Source organism: Neopsephotus bourkii, unplaced genomic scaffold (assembly GCF_033783945.1).
Source record: "Neopsephotus bourkii isolate Nb327-2 ecotype Australia unplaced genomic scaffold, CSIRO-AGI_Nbou_v1 NB_1558, whole genome shotgun sequence".
Taxonomy (NCBI): domain Eukaryota; kingdom Metazoa; phylum Chordata; class Aves; order Psittaciformes; family Psittacidae; genus Neopsephotus; species Neopsephotus bourkii.
This window is the reverse complement of record NW_026902034.1, coordinates 579,624-594,890: the sequence shown is the minus strand read 5'-3', so window position 1 is coordinate 594,890 and position 15,267 is coordinate 579,624. Positions and strand designations below refer to the sequence as shown.

General features: G+C 44.3%; 1 long non-coding RNA gene across 1 annotated transcript; it reads right to left on the bottom strand.

The window, feature by feature from the left end:
* Positions 1-3,141: 3,141 nt before the first annotated feature.
* Positions 3,142-10,895, bottom strand: LOC133221857 (uncharacterized). Its single transcript, XR_009728078.1, has 3 exons — positions 9,838-10,895; positions 6,807-6,950; positions 3,142-5,861 (listed from the first exon to the last, which is right to left on the bottom strand). It is a non-coding gene; the product is annotated as an uncharacterized LOC133221857 (long non-coding RNA).
* Positions 10,896-15,267: the final 4,372 nt, after the last annotated feature.

Sequence of the window (15,267 nt, the reverse complement as noted above, 5' to 3'; positions counted from 1 at the left end):
GACTGACAGTCAAACAAAGTGAAGAAATCCCCAACAGCCTAAAGGACAATTTTTACCTGTGCCTCTTCAGATGTGCAGTAAAACAAGGTTCAAGATGTAATCACTACATATACAATGCTGAATAAAACTATCCTGCAGTAGTACAGGAGGTGCATAAATGCACAAGCAACTTGGCTTAAAAAAACTGGAGAAACCAATACATGTGCGTGTTCAGTGTGGATGTCAATAGGGCTCTTTTCTCAGTAGATTCTGGGACACTTATGGGGAGGAATTACTTCTGTCACCATTCCCACCGACCAAGCACCAATTGCTGTTTCTTTGCAGCCTCTGACATACGGCAGCATGGTTTGTGGAGGTTTGCGCCCTGCTTCTGCAAGCCAAGTGCATGTTATCTCTGTGCATGACCATAAACACGTTCTGCTTCAGCCAGCCAGCCTCCTGTAAAAGGAAGATCACAGCCAGCACGTTTCAGGGAATACACTCAGTGAAATACCAGCAGTTACAATGCTGTCAGCTACAATCTTACTCCGCACAGCCAGTTCCTTGGCACTGAAGGCTCTTGCGTTCCTGTAGGAGCCAGAAAGGGGTAGCACAGCTACAGCAGACTCTTCTCAAGCCCTCTAGCTGGGACACACGCACTCGTACACGTATGTCTGTGCTTAGGCTGAGGGGTGACCTCCTACAACTGCCACTTGTTTGTCTTTTGTTTTCTCTCTATTGTTTTAATACAATTTATTCATTTTGAAAGTAAACAGTAAACACAGGAGCTGGGCATGATAAAAAAGCCATCATTAATAACTGAAATCAACAGCTTTGATAGCCAGCGGAACCTTTGATATTTTCACTGCATTGTGCTCCAGTGCAAATCATGCATCTGCAAAATTACATTCCTGTGATAATGAGTGGGACAACACCATTCTTTTCAGAAGCAGTAGACTGCAAGGTCTCTGTCACACACATTTTCCCCCTCTTCATGGCAATTGGCACATTATTTAATGCTTTCTGAGCTTTTTCTACACTAAAACCTACCAAAGTTTCACATTAATAAAGGAGGACTTGTTCTCATGAAGCCAAGGACACTGACTGTACTATGGATTCAAAGATGTGAATATCTAAGAAAGGGAATGTCCATCTGTTGCTCAGCACGTTTCTCGGGTGAGTTGCTCCAAAGCTGGGTACCTGACATGCATTGCTCCTGTGAAGTATGAAACTAAACTGGTGGGAAAAAGCTTTGATTTCCAGAGTCTGTGGAAGTAGCTACAGACTTGGTTTTCACAAATCCTCCATGTTGCTGGAAGTTTAATCAACGGCTAAGCTGGCAGATTTAGGATCTGAAAGAGAAATAGCTAATTATAAATCACAGACTCAAGGAACATGGTTCTGGCATAACTCATAAGGTAGATCTGATTTTTTATGCTCTCCAAACCTTGGTTCTAGGTAGGTCCCCATTTGTCCAGAGGAGCAGAACGAGCAAGCCAGCCACACAGCCACTCTCTCCCTTCCACTGCACTGTGTGCTCCCTGCAACCTAGCTCAGATGGATTCTAAACAAGGCTGTCATGCTGTAAAGTAGGACCCAGTGTACCACAAACATGAACTCAGATGATAAAACATATCGTAGTGAGCAAATAGAGACATGAGGGGGAATAATACAGACACATCCCACTGCAGAAGGCAGAGAAAATATTTTGGTCTCCTAGTTACAAGCCCACTCCTGTTTGACTTCTGACCCAAGACCACACTGCCAGCAATTACATCACCACTGCTGGGCAGTATGATGCCTCCAGAAGCTCTTTGCCTCATGAGCAGGGTATTCACAAGGGCAGCTTTGGCTCTTTGAGTCAGTGGAGGGAAATGGGCTCTTTCAGAAAGGATGGCATTGCAGCTTAGGTAGGCTTCAGCACTGAATTGCCCCCTGCACTCTCCCTCACTTGCTGCTTGAGGACAAAATGTTCTTTCACTAGATGATCTTAAGGTCCTTTCTAATCCTAACTATTCTATGATTCTATGATCAGAGGATCACATGAAAAAACTCTGACAGATTACTTGAACATCTTCAAATATCTGCTGTTATGAAAGGCCTCCTTCTCCACCCACACTGGTATATATCAGATATGTATCAGAAGTCACCCTTAGAATAAGTGAAAATCAAGCCTAATTGAAATTTAGAAACATGTTCAAATTACGTAAAGGGAAAACAGCAGTGGAAGTCCACAGGGACTTTCATGATGGTCCACATGGCATCAGACTTCTGGCCCATATACCCACGTGTTGCTGGTTCAGCAAAAGCCTGGATGCTTCTCACACTTCACACAAAGAACAGACCATATCTACTGCTTTTGTGACCCTAGATTCTCCCTGCTCTCTGCCCTTACATTGCAGAAGGCCTTCAACAGCACCTTTGGATTATTTTCTGATTAACCACACTATTAATATATAACATATACAACACCTGGTGTATAGAACTTGTTAACTTGTTCACCTGCTAACTGAATTAGAAAAAAGTGAGGATAGAAAGAGAGGTCAAGAGACAAAAAGAGAGAGTTCCTACTCTCGGAACAGCTTTCCTGGGACCCTGCAGGTACAGCACTGTCTCCTATTTGAAGATGTTACATTAACTGCAGTTTTTTATAACCTCAGGATCCCAGAAAAATTCTCTCTTTGGAAGTCCCTAGGCTCTCAGCTCCCAGTGTCTCAGTCTCATGTTGCTTACAGTAATGTGACTATATTAAGGAGCTAGGTCTCCTCAGCCCAAAACAACTAGGAGAAACCTAAGAGCTCCATCACTTTGTCTTTCCAAAGCATTCCTCAACCATCAGTAGCATAATTATCATGGCTTTTTACCTAGCCTGTAGGCAGGGGAGGCCTTTCTCTAGCTTTCCAAAAGAAAACGGAAGTTTCCCTCTGGGTGTCCTAGCTCTGGCTGGCTCTACCTGAAGTGAGTACCAGCGGCTCTGTTCAGAGTCACATCAAGGAGCCAAATACACAAACTCATGTGCAGTCCTTGTTCAACAGAAAAGAGAACCTGTACATTTGATCAACTTCAGGCCCGAAGTCTGTAGAACTGAGAGAAAGTGAGTATGTGGAGATGAGGACAGCCAGCATTAACATTTCACCTGTGATGAGAGGAGGGTTGAGACGAGATGAAATTACTTATTCTCTAGGCAGGGAGCAGTCAAGCTCTGGAGATGTCAGATAAGAAATGTAACATTCTGTGAAGGACATACACGGCTTGCAAGCAGCTGGTTTTCAGATTATTTTATTTTCCATGTCTAAAGAAAGTACTACACTGGAAAGTACTTTCCACAATGAGGGGGAAAGTTCCTGAATGTTAGAAAAGTGCAATAAAAAAAGTCCTGTAACTGAAAGGGAAAATTCTTAACACACAATGTGTGGGAAGTGAGCTATTTCGTGTATACACATCCTGAATGTACTTGGCAGCACTCTGCTGTTGTCCCCACAGTTCTAATTTCACCTCCAGACCATGCCAGTGATTTCTCAGGGGCAGCAGCATGTAGCGTAGTCCCCTGTTGAAGATGCTGCTCCACCTTCACCAGTTTAGCACCCCATACTAGGAGAAACAGCCACCTGGCCCTGCCTTAGTCCAGAAGCAATGGAAGCAGCAGTCACATATATTTATTCTTTCTAGAAAAACAGAACCCAGTGACAGTGACAAGCAGCCATGACTGAAGACTGGAAGCCACACCAGCTCTCTGCATTGTATAGCTAAGCAAAAGACAGAATAACCCCAAGCCCAAACATGAGAAAGTGAGATATAGAGCCTTGCACAGTCAAATGTAATGCACTGTCTCCAATATTAATTACTAATTTCATTAGAGCTGCACAAATCACCTGGTAGTAACATTTTTGTTTATTTTAATTCTGCGTCACTACTTTAATTATTGCCTTTCCATGAGGCACTGTGGAGTGTATACTTCCTGCAAATAGAGCAGCAAGTTCCCAAAACTCACCTGTTTTAATGCACAAACTGTACTTATTGCATCTGGGGGAAAACTGATTTATCAAACACCAGCATACACGGACAGATTCCTGAGCAGGTTGAACAGAACCTCCTGCTTGCTGTCACTTCGCTGGCTGCAGTAGAGGGAAGGAGCTGCCAAGTTCAAAACCACATCAAAACACTCACAGCTGCCATAGGAGCTGCCTCCTGTAGTGCTCAGGCAAGCCAGGGACTTCAGCCACCATCCCAAACGGAACATGTAGGAGATCCCAGCCAAGCCAGCAAATTTGGGGGTCATCATCACACTGCTCATTGAATTTTCAAGCCCATGTGGCTGTGACAGCAAGCATTAAAAAGCTTAGTCCAAGCTTTTATTTAACACAGCAAGTCTGAAAGATCTTAACGATATAAATAACCACTCTTAATACTCAGTGTTACCCAACATCTGAACTAGGTTATAGTATTTTTCTGTTTAATTGGGGATAGCCCAATATATAAATAGACTTTGGTTATGTTTAGCTGGGTACAAGGATTAGAGACTGGCTTAATACAGAAGTAGATCCTGATTTCCACTTAGGAAATAGAAAGAGATTAACTTAACAGTAGAGACAGGATACAGTGATGAACCAGTGACAAGAGGGTTTCACTAATTAGGGATGTTTATCAATGACAGTGCTCTAATGCTTCTGATGTTTACGTAATTTCCTGCACTAAGACAAGGGCATCCCTTAGGTATGAGATAGGTAAATACCCCAGGGAAATAACACTAAAGATTGAATTATTGCGGAGGCATATGCCAGGTATTAGAAGACGCATGTTGTAACCCTTGTCCTGCCTCTCATTTGCAAGGCACTCCCTGCCCAGCAGCAGCGCTTGGGTTTCAGTGGTTGTACTGTGCAGTTTTATTCAGACATCTGGAGCAGATCTCTGTATTGTTAAGTCTTGGGCTTTAAATCACTAAAATGATACAGGCATAACACAGCGCTTGTGAGGAATGTTGGAAAAAGCACTTAGATTATTAAAAGAAATCATAACTGATGTGGAAAGTATTGCTAAAATAATGATTTGCTTCTAAGTATTTAAAAGAGAACTTCTGAAACAGTTACAGAGCTGGAGTTTGAAAGAATTGGAAACATCATTATTATTTGACATCCACAGTCAGAAACCAAGCACCAGAATGACAAGCTCTATACAAACATCCATCAAAAATACAGCCCTTGTCCCAGACAACTGTCAGCCTCATTATTAAACTAGAGGCATGGAAACCAGAAGGAAATAAAGAGAGAGCACTTGTTAATAGGAAAGGTAATGGCCAGAGCAAATCAGCATCACAACAAACATCAAATATTTGAATAATAAACAAAGAAATCTTTTATGTAGCTTTTAACAGGAAATGCAATAGCTCTGTGGTCTGTAGGGATCTTCTAAGCACAAGGGACAGCACAGGAAGAAGTATGGAAGAGTGGAGCCTGTAGATAAATTCTCCTTCATTGCTATGGAAAAGAGATTTTCTTTGGAACACAGTTGAGTACATTTCCTAACAGAATTCAAAATAGCTTTGGGCTTTTAGCATGCCTTTACATTGCCTGCACAATTTATCATCCAGTTTCAGGCCATGTTCGTGATCTACGGCATAACACAACATTTGGCCTTACACAGTCTGTTAGTCTCAAAATCAGAAACTACAGGCAATAATTTGACTATATTCATGTTTTCTTGTTGTTTTCCATTAAAAGCCAAATATTTAGAACACCTTAATCTAAATTTCTAGAAGATAGCAATAATTTCTTGATGCCTTGGTGCCTTAAAATTTTCTTTAATTCCTCTTTAATCTCGTACCATAGAAAAAGAGTGTCTGAAAACTAGATTCTTACCAAGCCTACTGAGCTGGGCCTGAAAACCTGTGCCTGGAAACATAAAATCCTTTATATTAAACGACCAAAGACTTGCCTATGTAAGAACATAATGGAATATGAAAACAACCACAATGGAAAAAGTGGAATAGATTTACAGTTTTAAAATAGCATGCATGATGCAAAAGTTCATGGGTCTATTTAAATTTCAGCAAAAAAAGATGCTGGGTTTTTCATTAATGCAGAATGCATTCATTGTGGGTTTTAAGTGCCTCAATTTAGAAATTGAAGGCAAATTTTATTAATAGCACATGTAATCCCAACACAGGAGATTCCTGTGGCAGATTCATTTGCTCCTTAAACAGGCACCCTTGACATCAGTAGGAATGAAGAGCTGAGTAAGAGCTGCTTGGCAAAGGGGGGCTTGTGGTGACAGCGGGGTCCCTGCTGGCAGTGCCACCTCGCTGCTGTCCCACCGGAGGGTTGGGCACACTGGTCACGTCCTGAGGACAAGGCATGAACATGCATCCTCTCCCCTCTGGAAGGAGATCCAACAGAGGCACACAAGAGCCAGGATGCATCCTAGGTCTAAACATCTGAGGGATAATGACCACAGGATGCTGTGCTGCCCAAGAGTAAAGACAGAGCCATCGGGAGGGGGGCGAACACAACACTGAGGAACACGAGGAAGGAAAGGTCACCGTGTTCGCTGTCACTGGCTGTAGCTCACAGGCTTTTTCTATCTCACCCTTTTTTATTCTAAGAACTCCTCTGGCATAAAGGGAGTGCTGGCAGAGTAGGATTGACACCATCACTGTGGTCTCTCTGGTTACTATGTATGGATTCAATTTATCTCAGACTTTTCATGGAAACAGTTTGTGTGAGCCAGGGAAGAAGAGAAAACATACTCCTCCAACCTCCCTGAGAAGGCAAAGAGCCACCAGGAAAACCCTCTGTCCAGTAAAGGCGTAACCGAAGTAAATGCCCCAGAACCCACCAGGGAGATGCTGAGTATCCTAAACTCACAGATTCCAAATCCCCCCTCCTTGGAGAAAGCTGCCTTCCACCATGTGGTGAAGGCCTAGGAACTGCAATGGGTAGCCAGGGATGCTCAGACCTGCACACAGCAGCCCAGCCCTGAAGAAAGGGATGCAATTTTATTAGAGAGTAACTATAAGTCCAAAAGGCAGCTGAGAACTCTTGGGTAAAATCTTTAGAAAGGCAAAGAAGCAAGGGGGAGTTCTTAAGAAGAGCATCATGCAATAGCAGAGCAATGGTGAAAGAGAGCCCAGAGCTGCAATGACACGTCTGTCCCTCTGACTGTCCTCTGAAGGAATTTGAGGAATGACCACAACTCCTCTGAATACCATACTAAATGCTACTTTTTTCCCTGCTAGTTATAATTCAGTGATTTCTGGCTCTAAGAGGAATTCCAAGCTGTCCCAAAGGTAAAAGGGCAAAAGCCCTCATTACCAGTAGAATCTCTGAAATGAGCTACAGAAAGAGGAAGATTAACAAATGATAATTTCCAGCTGCTGATGTTCCCAGTATGCAGAACAGAGCTGTCATGAGCTACAACAGCTCTTGAGAGAGGGGAGGGAGATGCCAGGATTGCAAGAACCCCTTTACCTTAACCATTTTATCTAAAGTTTCCAGTGGAACCATTTTGACACATCTGCACTTGAAAAAGACCATAAACCCCTTGTATGAAATACATTTCTGCTTTTCAAACTTTCTTTTCTTTGTGTATTCCCCTCATAGCTCAATATTTACCAGTGAGATACTCCTGAGGCAGTTCTGGTGTTTCATAAACCAGTAAGCAGTGGAAGCACAGGGGATGTAACAGCACCCACAGCCAGTGAAGATGCTGCTTTACCACTTCCCTTCCAAGGTGACTCCCTCACCATACGTTTTAACTTGGAAGAAGTGCAACACCATGAACATATATCTGATGCTGTTGTAACAGTGACGGGTGAGAGCTCACAGGAACTGCAACTCCCTGGTAGGCATCTGAATTCATGTGGAAATCCATCAACACTCGCTCCCAGGGCATCTGCTGCTCCTTAGCAGCACAGTTACCTTCTCTGGTCATTGCATGCATTTGCTTAGGTGGGTTCCTGAAGAAGTGTTTTTTAAATGTGTTTGGAGGATTTGAGGGCATGGGAAGTCCTTGTGACGGAGGGTGGAGGCGTGGGGCAGTCACCCCTCAGCCAAGTCTGCAGCAACAGCTCAGAGACTGTAAAGCAGAGATGGCACAGGATGCCCCAGGGCCTTGCTTGGTAAATGGGGGAAATGGCAAACAGCTAATGTACAAAGCACCTGCTCCAAACTAAGCATTCCATAGCAGGGAGGGCACTGCCTCCTAAGACAGTCTGAGAACTGGGCAGGGTCAGCCTGTGCATGCAACACAGCTCCTACAAACATGATAAAAGCTTGATACATGCCAGATAAGGCCTGTGAGTGAATAGAAGACCCATAGTGTCATGAGCATGACACTATACCAAAAGTATGTACTGTTTTCCAAGACCTTTCCAAAAATGACGAATGACCTCAGTGCATATGTTTCTTTATGTATTATTCCCTTTTCATATGCCTACTTCTCCTCTTAAAGGCATTTTCTGTCACTTAGGTAAACGATGCAGTAGATTTCAGATCTGTCAAAGGCCCAGGTGGTTGTCGTGTTAGTAGGGATAAGAGATAATACATGTAGTCTTGCATCTTTTTATCACATAGGCAGTCCTCAGGGACCTCGCTGGTGAGACGGGTGTGCATAAGAATTACCACACAATAAAACTATCTGAAAAAAAAAACAACAAAAAAGAGGATGAGAGAAGGTCAGAGTAATTTATGTGAAATATCAATAAACTGTCAAAACAGAAACACTTCTCTGTTCTGCGTTTTCCTTCTTATCAACAAACAATTCTACAGGCAGTTCAATGATACATCTCCTGCCGGCTTCTCAAGGGGTGCTTGTGCACGTGGGCTTTGCGTATATTTACACGTGTAGTGGCGAGTGCATAAAACGTGATTTGCACACAGAGCTACACTGCTGTACATGCTCGATGTACAGCTCAAATGCTTTTTACTGTTGTTCTTGGAAGACACCTTTTTCCTTCAGTGCTGAAAGCCGATGAACAGAAGAATCTGTTGTCATTATAAAACGAGAAGTGTAAGTGAGCTCACAGATCTAAAGCTACACAGGCTGGGACACATACAAAAATATTTGTGTATGCATGTAGACAGGGTGAAGTTTTCCACTGTAGCTCTTTCTGTGTCAGAAAATAAAGAATCTCAACCAACTATACAGTCATTTAAATAACCGTGCACTTTATAGCTTTTCCACTTTGTGTGGTCCTGCTTTCTTTATTTCATATGTGCCATTTACCATCTTCTGTTGCCAATGGTTTGGATCCCAGTTCTAGGAATTATCTCTTAGTTCACTGCTGCAGCAGATACCAAGCAACGATGTTGGCTGCAGCAACACGTACGCTCAAGTCGTGATTCATTATTTTTGGTTCCTAAGAGTATACATGATCCTAATCAAATTCATCTGTAAGCGAGTCAAGTGTGCTTGATTAATGCTAATGAGGAAAATCTGGGGGCAGATAGGCATGTAATTTCTGCTTCATTTAAAAGACATATTGAAAACTGAAGACCTATATTGGTACAAAGCCTATTTCTAAAACATTAACTGTACTCTGTCTTTCTGCATGTCAGTTGTAAGTACCGACAGGCTAAGAGCAGAGTTTCTCCATTGCTGCTTCAATGTGTTTATTCTTCCGGAGGCATATATGTGCCTAGCTTTGCAGCCACATCATAGTTTATCCTTGGGGCCATGAAATATTTATAGGGATCCTTCCATGCATTTGAATTGCTCAAGCAGAACAGTCCCACAGGTCTCACATTCTGAAAAGCATTTCGATATCTTGTCCCCACTGATTTTGGCAGCAGGGACCTAACCGACTTGCAAAATCACAGCCAGGATCACTCACCCAAGAGGAACAAAGTAAAAACCAGTTTGTACCTGGCTGCATTAAAAGCCACTGTTGAGAGTGACTAATAGAAGTCATCAGCAGTACGGGTTCTGCAAGCCCAGGAGCTGTGCCACAGATGCTGGCATGCCGCTTGGTTATCACTTCATCTAATTACAGAGGTGAGCCTGAGACAAAAAGCCCACTAGATGTAGGTAACCACAGGTATGGAGTATAGGCTTGTACAGTCACAACTCTTTCATGCAAACCTTTTGCCAAAGAGTGGTTCCAGCACCGGTGGGGCAATGCGTTATTCCTGCAGCTGCATAGCCTTCCTTTTCTGGAAGTGCACGGGTAACTCCACAGCCTGATTTACCACATCTCCGCTGCCTGCATGGCAAGTCCTTTGGCTGCTGTCTCACAGTATTTCAGTAATCCTGTTCATCATAAATTGCAGATAGTTGTCGCTGCAGGCTGCAAAACAGCTTACATGAGCAACGCTCTGATACTCCAGTGCTGCAGAGCAGTGATAGCAGCAACTGGGGCAATGATGCTGCAGTGTCTGAGATCAAACTCCCAGAAGGAAACATCCTATCACCCAAAGGAGACAAAACTGCCCAGCCTTCTGCCTCTCAGCTTTGGGCAGAGGGTCTTCTACATTGAGGCTAGCAAGGAAGTGTGCTGCGTATAGGAGAGGGAAGTGACTATAATCACATCTAGCACTTATAACCTACACATAATGCGAGTACAGAAAAGGCAATGACTGAATCAATCTTCTTTTCTAGCACACAAGGGAGTGAAAAATGTGTTTATGAGTTCTTGAAGTGCAGTGCAAGGGGGAATTTGGGTGACTAGCAAAACAAGCTACCAAACCCCTCCTAGCCCAGTGATACACCTGAGAGGACATAGGAAAAGAGGATTTTTTTCTGAGAACAATATTCTCAGGTACTGAAAATTCTGCCCTGTGCATGCCCTTGGGTGCCACTGCTGTGGCCAAGATTATCATAAATCTTCTGCTGAGATTCACAAACTACTTACTGTTGTGACAGCCCAGCTGGTCCCTTAGCGATTCCCAGCACACCTCTAGAGTATCCAGCAAAATCTGTTTTCCAAAAGAATCAAAAAACCAGCTCAAACAGTAGTGATTTCCATCCTGAAATAGCTAGAGGATGGAATCCAACAAGTTTTTCATAGCAGCCTTGTAGATAGAGCACTCATGCAGGAACTAGGGATGCAGTATTTGCTCCTCTCTTCCCCTGGAAGGGGCTCAGGGCCATACTGAGCTGCTGCTGCAATATACCCCAGGGAACTAATGCAGAGCCCAGTGGTGAAGCTCAAGCCCACCCCTCCAAACTGATTTTTTTAACCAGTAGATTACATCCTTGCTTTTGTATATCAGACTGTTTCCATCAATATTATCAGCCCAGTGTGTCAGTTGCTTCCTGCCACCCGCAATTCTTCAATAAACCAGGGGCTCAGGGATGCTCCTGAGAAGATGTAGAGTGGAATTCCTTCAGGGTAAAGAGTTCCTCTATGGATGAAAGGTGTAAGGATCTCACTATTACAAAAGGTTGCCTTATCTTCTGTGCAGGCCCCTCTTTTCATGGCTGAAAGAGAGACAAAACAGAAATACCTCTTGGGTGAACATATAGGGGTTTGGTGTGAATTTGCAGCTTGTTCTGTAAGCTTAGTCCACCATGTTCCCCCTACATTGCACCAGTAGAGCTCACATAACTGTGGATCCCACCTTCTCCCTTCCTGACATCCAAAGCAGATCCTGGACATTCTGCTGTGATTGCACTCACTGAACTGCCCAGGCACCAGAAGATGCTGGTGGGGAGATCTAAGTCCCAGCCTCACACAGCACTTAACATGGATCAGTCTTGAGGACTGGTAGAACTATGGGATGCAGAATTAGGGCCTCCGTCCCTAGCTCAGAGTGTATTGAATACGTGACCCCTGGGGGCAGTTGTCTTGTTTGTGATGCAATGGCACCAGCTAAGGACTTTGGGGAATTTGAACATTGTGCAGCCTTCTGCCTATACTCTTCTCAAAGAGCCAAGGGAACACCTGACTTCAGCTGATGGGAAAATAAATATTTCTGTTTGCATAGGACCTCCCAAGGAACAGATGCTTGGAGCCAGCTAGCAACAAGCTTGCTTGTCCAATGAGTTTAGTGTCTAAGAACATTTAAAAGCTGTGTGGATTCAGTCCTCTGTGTGTGAGTGTAGCCAAGACTGCCTTGTGTCTACCACAGTCTGGGGCTTCAGGCATACGTCGTGGTCTAGTTGAAGAGACTGCTCCAAGCGCCATTAGGTTTACAATACTCTTCATGGATTTGCTGTTTTGCCTGATGACTTACTTTTATCCCATCTACTTCCCCAACTATTGACTTAAGCCATACTGATGGAAATACATCAGAAAATGATCTTACAGGCAGCTCATCTGACTGCAGTAAAGGAATTAGAACCTGTGGTAGCATTCTTTGCTCTTGCAAGGGGCAAGCCAAATCTCTCCCTTGAGCGTTAAGAAAGTTCAGCATGTTGCTTCAAAACCAGACCAAAAATCTCTCAGCCTCTTTCCCCATTTAGTGGAAGAGGAAAATCTTTTGTACTAGCAGAGTCCTGGCTGTTTCTGTGTCGCTGCTGCATGTAACAACATGGACAGAGGAACTGCTTAGAGCACACAGAGCCTCTTGTGGGCCTCACAGTTTAGACTGATTTTTTTCCGTGCAGTATTTTGTAATGACTAACATTTGCCACAACTGTCTTAGTGTGTGTTTCTATATGTAAAGGTCTCAGCCCAACAAGAGTCCATCACAACTTTCAGCTTTGGAAACCTCTCTTTTACATCAGCAATGATAGCAAACAGAAGGCACAACCATCCTGATTAATTAATCCACACACAGCACCTCCTAGCAACCAAAGGCTGTTTTGCTAACACTTCTAGCCGGGACTTGTAAGCATATAACTCAACCACATGGGAATGCGCTATCTCATTCGCATGAGCTCAGAAGTCTTTAAAGGAAACATTACCTACCTCAAGGCTTTCTCTGAGATGCCATCAGTGGCTGAATGGACAGCATGACCAGCACACAGGCTAGTCACAGCAGGCAGGAAGAGAAGGCCCGATGCCAAACTATGTAGTTACAATTAGCAACTCTTCAGCTCTCCCAAAAGGCTGATGAAGCCAGCCAGTCAGACCTTGGCTCCAAATGTGTCTGCTACAGCAAATCACAAGGAGTTGGAGAGCACAGAATTGATGCTTTTCTGGAAGGCATCTAAAACACTGAACTTGTGTCACTGAGCTTGTGCCATGTCAAGTGCTGGTAAACAACCCAAGATATGCCCATGTGGGATGGAGGGACATTCGTAACTCCTGCAAGTTTTTGACACTCTGACATACACTGTGCAAGAGCAATCTCCATATTATAACACCAGAGCCTCCAACACTGAAGCTTCCCAGATCCACTGGTGGGTGCAATGTGGCATCCCACCCTTAAAACCACTTTCAGCAATATTCCATTAAATCCCTCCGCGTGCACTGGCATTGACAGGTTTTTAAAGTGTTACTTCAGTATGTCTGTCACCTTGTGTTCTTAAGACACATCTTTTGCTACAAAATCTGAGCTAAACAAAGCTAGCAGAGCCATCTCCACCATCCTGAAGCATGAGAAAAGGAGCTGGCTTCAGCTTGAAATAATTCACTTGAGACAAACCAGGGGACTCTGCAATCAATGCAGCTGGTTTACCTCCGGTAACTGCTTTACGTTGACATGCGTAAGCACCTGCTGTGCTCCACTAGCCTCGGGAGGTCAGCAAACGTGCCTCTGCTGAAATTAATTAACATGAGGAGCAGAAATTTATACCATAACTAATTAATCTTCAACATGCTGCATTACTGGGAAACCCGAGGAGTGTTTATAACCAGTGGATTGCCAGGAAACAAGGATATACACAAAGATCATTTGGGATTAAGGCCCCTGCCTGACATCACATACTGGAGCGTGAGGGTGGACTTGATGGGCTGGGACAACCTCAACAGCTGCAGATTAATTCTGTTAGCCTATTTTAATTAGATCACAGGGAGGTGTATCAGGAGTCCATGCCAAATTTACCAGTGATCATCAATGTATGTTTCTGTTCTAATGCTTTCAAATAAATTTTTTATCTCTGGAAATTTGGGGGGTTTAGTTTTGCATTTCAACATAAAAGTGCATTTTGTTGTGACTGAAACCCCCTGGTATTAAGAGGGATGTCAAAGTGATCTCAGAAATGCTGGTACTCCTCCCTCCAGGCAGCACTGCATTACCCACTCAAGACATTGGGGATGACTCCACATCAGACTTTCCCCCTCTAAGTAGCACATCACATCAGTAACCACACCACCACTTTCTCTGCAGGCCTCCCTCCTCTCACACACATTCCTATGCCACAGATTTGTGGCTCCCCTCCTAAAAAGGACAAAGAGACCCTTTACTCATGACCTGATGAACCATTACTGACAAACCCAAGCCTGAACCCTCACAGCAGTGTCAGGTGGAAATGTTGAGGTGTTGGTGGGAAGACACTGGGGCTCTCACGGGCACTCAGTGGGGTGTCAGAAAGCAGCAGCAAATAAGCCACTGCACTGGGCTAGTCCCTGCTGGCAGCATCCCCATCCACTGCCATGACCACAGCGCACTGAGGCAGCCCCCAGTGCTGGGATGGAGGACAGCAGATAGCTGCCTTCTCTCCAAGGCAGTGCAAAGATCAGAGCTTCTTATCAGCACAACTCACCAGGACAACAGCTGTTCACCCCAAAGCACGTACTGACTGTCTAAATCAGACAGCGTAAAAACAAAGGGTTGTGTGTTTCCTGGCTTTGCAGTGATGCGGTGAGCTAGAAGAGGGGAGAAATGACTTTGAATATTGTCTAGTTGAAAGCAAGCCATTACCCTTCCACTCCACCATGCCTGGGGGTTAGGGTGATGCCCCATCGCCTGACCCAACTGCAGTCCCTTGCTGACTATGGCCAGATGAGGAGCTGGGGAGTGTCAGAGGAGCTCGGCACTGAAAGTGCATCATTCCCAGCAGCCCGTTTCCAGTCTAAGAGGAACACCTGCTCACTATAATTATCTTCCTTCCCAGCTCCTGTTCTTTTTGCTTCCTGACCTATTTTCCTGTATGTACCCAGTGACCAAGCTGCAGTAATACAGAGTGCATCTTCTAAGAGGTGCAGATCACCATTTGGACAGAAAGGGTTCCCATTGCGGATGTCTTGCAGGGCTTGGTGGAAGCCTGTAGTGGCTCCAGACACAGCTCCTGCAGGGCATTTCAGGTGGAGCTGACATGTCCCAGTACAGAATATGGCAGCACCCCATGTCTGGGAAAGGCAGGAGCTGCCTCTGCAGGGCATTCCAGATGGATTCCAGCCATCTGAGCAGCCAAGCCTCCTGCTGGGTTCAAAATGCAGCCAGGACTGTGGCCCAGCAGCCACCACCT